Genomic DNA, 11,396 nt, shown 5'->3' with positions numbered 1-11,396 from the left:
CACAACAACATCTCAGCACACAACAACATCTCAGCACACAACATCTCAGCACACAACATCTCAGCACACCACATCTCAGCACACCACATCTCAGCACACAACAACATCTCAGCACACAACAACATCTCAGCACACAACATCTCAGCACACAACATCTCAGCACACCACATCTCAGCGCACCACATCTCAGCACACAACAACATCTCAGCACACAACAACATCTCAGCACACAACATCTCAGCACACCACATCTCAGCACACAACAACATCTCAGCACACAACAACATCTCAGCACACAACAACATCTCAGCACACAACAACATCTCAGCACACAACATCTCAGCACACAACATCTCAGCACACCACATCTCAGCACACAACAACATCTCAGCACACAACAACATCTCAGCACACAACATCTCAGCACAACACATCTCAGCACACCACATCTCAGCACACCACATCTCAGCACACAACAACATCTCAGCACACAACATCTCAGCACACAACATCTCAGCACACCACATCTCAGCACACCACATCTCAGCACACAACAACATCTCAGCACACAACAACATCTCAGCACACAACATCTCAGCACACAACATCTCAGCACACCACATCTCAGCACACCACATCTCAGCACACAACAACATCTCAGCACACAACAACATCTCAGCACACAACATCTCAGCACACCACATCTCAGCACACAACAACATCTCAGCACACAACAACATCTCAGCACACAACAACATCTCAGCACACAACATCTCAGCACACAACATCTCAGCACACCACATCTCAGCACACATCTCAGCACACAACAACATCTCAGCACACAACAACATCTCAGCACACAACAACATCTCAGCACACAACATCTCAGCACACAACATCTCAGCACACAACATCTCAGCACACCACATATCAGCACACCACATCTCAGCACACCACATCTCAGCACACCACATCTCAGCACACCACATCTCAGCACACAACAACATCTCAGCACACAACATCTCAGCACACAACATCTCAGCACACAACATCTCAGCACACAACATCTCAGCACACAATATCTCAGCACAACATCTCAGCGCACAACATCTCAGCGCACAACATCTCAGCACACCACATCTCAGCACACCACATCTCAGCACACCACATCTCAGCACACCACATCTCAGCACACAACATCTCAGCACACAACATCTCAGCACACAACATCTCAGCACACATCTCAGCACACAACATCTCAGCACACAACATCTCAGCACAACATCTCAGCACACAACATCTCAGCACAACATCTCAGCACACAACATCTCAGCACAACATCTCAGCGCACAACATCTCAGCGCACAACATCTCAGCGCACAACATCTCAGCGCACAACATCTGCGCACAACATCTCAGCACAACATCTCAGCACACAACATCTCAGCACAACATCTCAGCGCACAACATCTCAGCGCACAACATCTCAGCGCACAACATCTCAGCACAACATATCAGCGCACAACATCTAGAGGTGGGAATCTTTAGTCACCTCACGATCCGATCCGATTCCGATTCTGGAGGTCACGATCCGATTCCAGATCGATTCTTTATCTACTTTTCCCCCCTTATTAATTCATTAGTTTACATAAGTAATTAAGTACTTTTTTTAAAATAATTACAAATTAAAAAAAATCATTAAAACAGTTGTATTTTAAGAATTTTAAACTTATATAACTTCAAACCATACAAGCAAGTAGCAAATAATAAAGAGGAGCAAAGAAACATGGCAAACAACAAACAAAGAGTGCTTTCAGTATTTAAGATTATCTGAACATTTTCCATTCAAGAACTGTGAGTGATTTTTCTTCATCGTACTTTTGTATTTTACTATGACATAGACTGCGGGAGATCTATTAAGCTGCATTCACGCTCGGATCTCTTTTGAAATATAAGAAGTAATGTGGTTTGTCCTGTCCGTTTAATCCCTTAAGACATAACTGGCTGTGTTTACGTTCATTTTGCACGAGTATATTAAACCACTTACACGGAGTTGCACAGCCGCTTGCGCGAGCAGTCTCGTACACAAACAAAGCGCGCGTCAGCATTTAAAATTGAAAGCAGCCTTCTGTTAGTGAGATTCATATTTTAAATATATAAGTCCACTGCATTCCAAACCACATAAATGATGACTTCGTAGAGCATTTGTAAGGAAAATACAGACGGGCGAGACAGCACACTTTAAGTGTAACATCAAAACAAGCGCGCGTCTCTCACAGTGCATCCTGTGCAATGAAGCCTGTGAATGTCCTTGTAAGTCGCTTCAACCTTTCCGAACTTTATGAAAGATTATTTTACGGAAGGTTCGAGTTGTGTGCGTGTGTGAGGAATTGTTAGCAAGCAGAAGACGGGTGTTTCTAAAGCAAACTCAGCGTCATCGCACATCTGGTAAAAAACTAAGCTCAGAATCGATTCTGAAATTCTCAGAATCGATCCAGAATCGTTGGAGAGAGAATCGCGATGCATCGATGGATCGATTTTTTCTCCCACCACTAACAACATCTCAGCGCACAACATCTCAGCGCACAACATCTCAGCGCACAACATCTCAGCGCACAACATCTCAGCGCACAACATCTCAGCACATCTCAGCACACCACATCTCAGCACACCACATCTCAGCACACAACATCTCAGCACAACATCTCAGCACACAACATCTCAGCACAACATCTCAGCGCACAACATCTCAGCGCACAACATCTCAGCGCACAACATCTCAGCACAACATCTCAGCACACCACATCTCAGCACACCACATCTCAGCACACCACATCTCAGCACAACATCTCAGCGCACAACATCTCAGCGCACAACATCTCAGCGCACAACATCTCAGCGCTCAACATCTCAGCGCACAACATCTCAGCATACAACAACATCTCAGCACACCACAACATCTCAGCACACCACATCTCAGCACACAACATCTCAGCGCACCACATCTCAGCGCACAACATCTCAGCGCACAACATCTCAGCACAACATCTCAGCGCACAACATCTCAGCGCACAACATCTCAGCGCACAACATCTCAGCGCACAACATCTCAGCACACAACAACATCTCAGCACACAACAACATCTCAGCACACAACAACATCTCAGCACACCACAACATCTCAGCACACAACAACATCTCAGCACACAACAACATCTCAGCACACAACAACATCTCAGCACACAACAACATCTCAGCACACAACAACATCTCAGCACACAACATCTCAGCACACCACATCTCAGCACACAACAACATCTCAGCACACAACAACATCTCAGCACACAACATCTCAGCACACAACATCTCAGCACACCACATCTCAGCACACCACATCTCAGCACACAACAACATCTCAGCACACAACATCTCAGCACACCACATCTCAGCACACAACAACATCTCAGCACACAACAACATCTCAGCACACAACAACATCTCAGCACACAACATCTCAGCACACAACATCTCAGCACACCACATCTCAGCACACCACATCTCAGCACACAACAACATCTCAGCACACAACAACATCTCAGCACATATCTCAGCACACAACATCTCAGCACACCACATCTCAGCACACAACAACATCTCAGCACACAACAACATCTCAGCACACAACAACATCTCAGCACACAACATCTCAGCACACCACATCTCAGCACACAACAACATCTCAGCACACAACAACATCTCAGCACACAACAACATCTCAGCACTCAACATCTCAGCACACAACATCTCAGCACACAACATCTCAGCACACCACATCTCAGCACACATCTCAGCACACAACAACATCTCAGCACACAACAACATCTCAGCACACAACAACATCTCAGCACACAACAACATCTCAGCACACAACATCTCAGCACACAACATCTCAGCACACAACATCTCAGCACACCACATATCAGCACACCACATCTCAGCACACCACATCTCAGCACACCACATCTCAGCACACAACAACATCTCAGCACACAACATCTCAGCACACCACATCTCAGCACACCACATCTCAGCACACAACAACATCTCAGCACACCACATCTCAGCACACCACATCTCAGCACACAACAACATCTCAGCACACAACAACATCTCAGCACACAACATCTCAGCACACAACATCTCAGCACACCACATCTCAGCACACCACATCTCAGCACACAACATCTCAGCACACCACATCTCAGCACACCACAACATCTCAGCACACAACATCTCAGCACACCACAACATCTCAGCACACAACATCTCAGCACACAACAACATCTCAGCACACAACAACATCTCAGCACACCACATCTCAGCACACCACATCTCAGCACACCACATCTCAGCACACCACATCTCAGCACACAACAACATCTCAGCACACAACAACATCTCAGCACACCACATCTCAGCACACCACATCTCAGCACACAACATCTCAGCACACCACATCTCAGCACACCACAACATCTCAGCACACAACATCTCAGCACACCACATCTCAGCACACCACATCTCAGCACACCACAACATCTCAGCACACCACATCTCAGCACACCACATCTCAGCACACCACAACATCTCAGCACACAACATCTCAGCACACCACAACATCTGCACACAACCTCAGCACACCACAACATCATGGGGTGGTGGTGGCGCAATGGATAAGACACATGCCTTTGGTGTGAGAGACCCGGGTTCGAATCCACTGTGAGACACCAATGTGTCCCTGAGCAAGACAATTAACCCCTAGTTGCTCCAGAGGCGTGCAACCTCTGACATATATAGCAATTGTAAGTCGCTTTGGATAGAAGCGTCAGCTAAATGAATAAATGTAAAATGTAAATGTAAATCTCAGCACACCACAACATCTCAGCACACCACAACATCTCAGCACACCACAACATCTCAGCACACCACATCTCAGCACACCACATCTCAGCACACAACAACATCTCAGCACACCACATCTCAGCACACCACATCTCAGCACACAACATCTCAGCACACAACATCTCAGCACACCACATCTCAGCACACAACATCTCAGCACACAACATCTCAGCACACAACAACATCTCAGCACACGAACATCTCAGCACCAACAACATCTCAGCACACACATCTCAGCACACCACATCTCAGCACACAACAACATCTCAGCACACACAACATCTCAGCACACAACATCTCTCAGCACACAACAAACATCAAAATCTCAGCACACAACAACATCTCAGCACACAACAACATCTCAGCACACAACAACATCTCAGCACACAACATCTCAGCACACCACATCTCAGCACACAACATCTCAGCACACCACATCTCACAGCACACAACAACATCTCAGCACACAACATCTCAGCACACAACAACATCTCAGCACACAACATCTCAGCACACACAACATCTCAGCACACAACATCTCAGCACACAACAACATCTCAGCACACAACAACATCTCAGCACACAACAACATCTCAGCACACAACAACATCTCAGCACACAACATCTCAGCACACAACATCTCAGCACACCACATCTCAGCACACCACATCTCAGCACACAACAACATCTCAGCACACAACAACATCTCAGCACACAACATCTCAGCACACAACATCTCAGCACACCACATCTCAGCACACCACATCTCAGCACACAACAACATCTCAGCACACAACAACATCTCAGCACACAACATCTCAGCACACCACATCTCAGCACACAACAACATCTCAGCACACAACAACATCTCAGCACACAACAACATCTCAGCACACAACAACATCTCAGCACACAACATCTCAGCACACAACATCTCAGCACACCACATCTCAGCACACAACATCTCAGCACACAACAACATCTCAGCACACAACAACATCTCAGCACACAACATCTCAGCACAACAACATCTCAGCACACCACATCTCAGCACACCACATCTCAGCACACAACAACATCTCAGCACACAACATCTCAGCACACAACATCTCAGCACACCACATCTCAGCACACCACATCTCAGCACACAACAACATCTCAGCACACAACAACATCTCAGCACACAACATCTCAGCACACAACATCTCAGCACACCACATCTCAGCACACCACATCTCAGCACACAACAACATCTCAGCACACAACAACATCTCAGCACACAACATCTCAGCACACCACATCTCAGCACACAACAACATCTCAGCACACAACAACATCTCAGCACACAACAACATCTCAGCACACAACATCTCAGCACACAACATCTCAGCACACCACATCTCAGCACACATCTCAGCACACAACAACATCTCAGCACACAACAACATCTCAGCACACAACAACATCTCAGCACACAACATCTCAGCACACAACATCTCAGCACACAACATCTCAGCACACCACATATCAGCACACCACATCTCAGCACACCAACATCTCAGCACACCACATCTCAGCACACCACATCTCAGCACACAACAACATCTCAGCACACAACATCTCAGCACACAACATCTCAGCACACAACATCTCAGCACACCACATCTCAGCACACCACATCTCAGCACACAACAACATCTCAGCACACAACATCTCAGCACACAACATCTCAGCACACAACATCTCAGCACACCACATCTCAGCACACCACATCTCAGCACACCACATCTCAGCACACAACAACATCTCAGCACACCACATCTCAGCACACCACATCTCAGCACACAACAACATCTCAGCACACAACAACATCTCAGCACACAACATCTCAGCACACAACATCTCAGCACACCACATCTCAGCACACCACATCTCAGCACACAACATCTCAGCACACAACATCTCAGCACACAACAACATCTCAGCACACAACAACATCTCAGCACACAACATCTCAGCACACCACATCTCAGCACACCACATCTCAGCACACCACATCTCAGCACACCACATCTCAGCACACCACATCTCAGCACACAACATCTCAGCACACCACATCTCAGCACACCAACATCTCAGCACACAACATCTCAGCAGCACCACATCTCAGCACACCACATCTCAGCACACCACATCTCAGCACACAACAACATCTCAGCACACAACAACATCTCAGCACACAACATCTCAGCACACCCACATCTCAGCACACCACATCTCAGCACACCACATCTCAGCACACAACAACATCTCAGCACACAACAACATCTCAGCACACAACAACATCTCAGCACACCACATCTCAGTACACAACAACATCTCAGCACACAACAACAATCTCAGCACACCACATCTCAGCACACAACATCTCAGCACACAACATCTCAGCACACCACATCTCAGCACACAACAACATCTCAGCACACAACAACATCTCAGCACACCACATCTCAGCACACAACATCTCAGCGCACCACATCTCAGCGCACCACATCTCAGCACACAACAACATCTCAGCACACAACAACATCTCAGCACACCACATCTCAGCACACAACAACATCTCAGCACACCACATCTCAGCACACCACATCTCAGCACACACATCTCAGCACACAACAACATCTCAGCACACAACAACATCTCAGCACACCACATCTCAGCTCACAACATCTCAGCGCACAACATCTCAGCGCACCACATCTCAGCGCACCACATCTCAGCACACCACATCTCAGCACACAACAACATCTCAGCACACAACATCTCAGCACACAACATCTCAGCACACAACATCTCAGCACACCACATCTCAGCACACAACAACATATCAGCACACAAACATCTCAGCGCACCACATCTCAGCGCACACATCTCAGCACACCACATCTCAGCACACAACAACATCTCAGCACACCACATCTCAGCACACAACATCTCAGCGCACCACATCTCAGCGCACCACATCTCAGCGCACCACATCTCAGCACACAACAACATCTCAGCACACAACAACATCTCAGCACACAACAACATCTCAGCACACCACATCTCAGCACACAACAACATCTCAGCACACCACATCTCAGCACACCACATCTCAGCACACCACATCTCAGCACACAACAACATCTCAGCACACAACATCTCAGCGCACCACATCTCAGCACACCACATCTCAGCACACAACAACATCTCAGCACACAACATCTCAGCACACCACATCTCAGCACACAACAACATCTCAGCACACAACATCTCAGCGCACCACATCTCAGCGCACCACATCTCAGCACACAACAACATCTCAGCACACAACAACATCTCAGCACACAACAACATCTCAGCACACAACAACATCTCAGCACACAACAACATCTCAGCACACAACAACATCTCAGCACACAACAACATCTCAGCACACAACATCTCAGCACACAACAACATCTCAGCACACAACAACATCTCAGCACACAACAACATCTCAGCACACTACAACATCTCAGCACACAACAACATCTCAGCACACAACAACATCTCAGCACACAACAAAATCTCAGCACACAACATCTCAGCACACAACATCTCAGCACACAACAACATCTCAGCACACAACATCTCAGCACACAACATCTTAAATAAAGCTCAGATTGGCTTTTTACCAAAATATCGCACATCCGACCACATCTATTCTCTCCACACTCTAATCAACAAGAACATCAACGACAAACAAAGGAAAATATTTGCATGTTTTGTAGACTTTAAAAAAGCATTCGACTCAATTTGGCATGATGGTCTACTGTACAAAATCCTAAAAATTGGCATCGGTGGAAAAACATTTGACATTATAAAATCTCTCTACACCAACAGTGAAAGTGCGGTGAAAATCAGTAACCACAGAACCGCGTTCTTCCAGCAGGGACGTGGAGTGTGTGTGTGTGTGTGTGTGTGTGTGTGTGTGTGTGTGTGTGTGTGTATGGAAGTAGAATAATGTCAAATGTTTTTGAAATAAAAAGCCTGTTGAATTGCACTACTTGAAAAAAAATAGGCATTGCATTAACCATGCTTGCATTTTAATGCATTGTATTTTTAGTGCTTACATTTTTATGGGCTGAAATTCAACATGGTTGAATATTTAAGCTGTGAATATTTCAATTAAAAACATTTCAAACACCTTTTCATTATTAAAAATTCAATAATCCATATTCACCTTTCATATTTCACTTCCAAAATATTCAAACTGTTTAAAAATACAACCAATAATATTCAACAGGCAATTTTCGGTCCATTTTATTTTGCTTTGCAAATTCGCTTCCACAAATTCAGTGGTTCAAATTCGACAGTAAATTCAACATTGACATCCAGGAACTGCAGGAAAAGCAGTAGATTGCCGAGCATACTCTCCATCTGCTGTTAGTCGACCTCACCATCAGATGGTGCAAAAGCGCTTGTTGCTGACGAAGACATTCATTCATAAAATGAAAATGATTATCTGTGTCTGTATATGCGGAAAAGATGATAAACACACAAAAGCTGTGTTTATGTTTCATTCAATAACTTCATTGTTACTTTCCCTGTGTATTCTACATGTCATCAGCTTTCTCTACCATGAACAGGATTATAATCGGTTTCCCTCAATACATTTACATTTACATTTACATTTAGTCATTTAGCAGACGCCCTTATCCAAAGCGACTTACAAATTAGGACTAAGTTCAGCGAGTCATCATAAAGAGGCAAAAGCAACAACAACGCAGGAAGTGCTCAAAATACGAAGTTCAGGTATTATTCAGAGTAGCATAAGCCTGATAAGTGATGTTTCAAAGGGAAAGGATTTTTTTTTTTTTTTTTTTTTTTTTCCTATAAGGTTAAGTGCTCGCGGAAGAGATTAGTTTTCAGCTGTTTTTTGAATGTTGTCAGGGATTCTGCATTCCGGATGAGGGTGGGGAGAGCGTTCCACCAGCATGGTACTCAATACCTCATACTCAAGGATTTCCCTTCCGTTGATACAGTGATATGAAAGACCAATCTTGCACCTTATTAGGGAAGTAGGCTGTAGGCTATTATATAGGCTACAGGCAAGAAGATGGACTCAGAATATGAACTTAATGCGCCTAGTTTCATGCTGAGCGTTTCGTGATATACTGGCATGAAATCAACACATACATAGTATGCATACGTGTATTGCATTAGCTTAAACTGTCACAGCACTTGCATATTGTCCTCCTATTGTTAGTTTAACTGTAAATCGCTTTGGATAAAAGCGTCTGCTAAATGACTAAATGTAAAAATTGGCTTGACATTCGCACATTTAGGGACCGTCTCTAAAGTTGCATACAACATTGGCATACACGTTTCTAACTTCAATAGCAAACTTAAATTTATTTGAATAAATATCAAAAACCCAAAGGGTGCGCATTATGCCTGACACTACATGAACACTTTACAGTTGGTTTTATGACTGTAAGTCGTTCTATTCAAATGCTATCGGAGTTAGAAACGTGTAGCAAAGTCGTATACACTTTAGAGACGGTCCCTAAATGTGCGAATGTCCAACATCAAGCCATCTGTATGCCAATCTATCACTGGGAAACGCTCAGCATTAAGCTTTACGCGTTATTCTGAGTCCATCTGCTTGCCTGCGCGTTTGGTCTTTTACATCACTGTAGTCCATTAAGCTACGTTATGTCCAGCAGGGGAATCCTGAAGTATTGAGGGAAACCCTAATAGCCTGCATGCAGCACATCGCCACAATATTATAAAGTTAAGGCAACTAAACAACCAAGAGAAATATATGTCAACCTCAAAAATGTAACATTGGATCTGTATATCCGCATCGGGGAATAACATTATAATCTCGTTCACGGTAGAGAAAGATGCATGTAGTCTACACAGGAAAAGTAACCGTGAAGACACTGAATTTAACATAAAACAGCCGTCATAATAATCACAAATACACTTACATTGCTGTAAATGAGTTTTATGAATGAATGACTTGTTCTAACTGTTGCTGGTCTTCAACACGCGCTTTTGCACCATCTGATGGTGAGGTCGACTAACAGCAGATGGAGAGTATGCTCGGCAATCTACTGCTTTTCCTGCAGTTCCTGGACGTCAATGTTGAATTTACTGTCGAATTTGAACCACTGAATTTGTGGAAGCGAATTTGCAAAGCGAAATAAAATGGACCGAAAATTGCCTGTTGAATATTATTGGTTGTATTTTTAAACAGTTTGAATATTTTGGAAGTGAAATATGAAAGGTGAATATGGATTATTGAATTTTTAATAATGAAAAGGTGTTTGAAATGTTTTTAATTGAAATATTCACAGCTTAAATATTCAACCATGTTGAATTTCAGCCCATAAAAATGT

Source organism: Leuciscus leuciscus, assembly GCF_965113295.1.
Source record: "Leuciscus leuciscus genome assembly, chromosome: 17".
Classification (NCBI taxonomy): Eukaryota; Metazoa; Chordata; class Actinopteri; order Cypriniformes; family Leuciscidae; genus Leuciscus; species Leuciscus leuciscus.
This window is presented reverse-complemented; position numbering follows the sequence as displayed.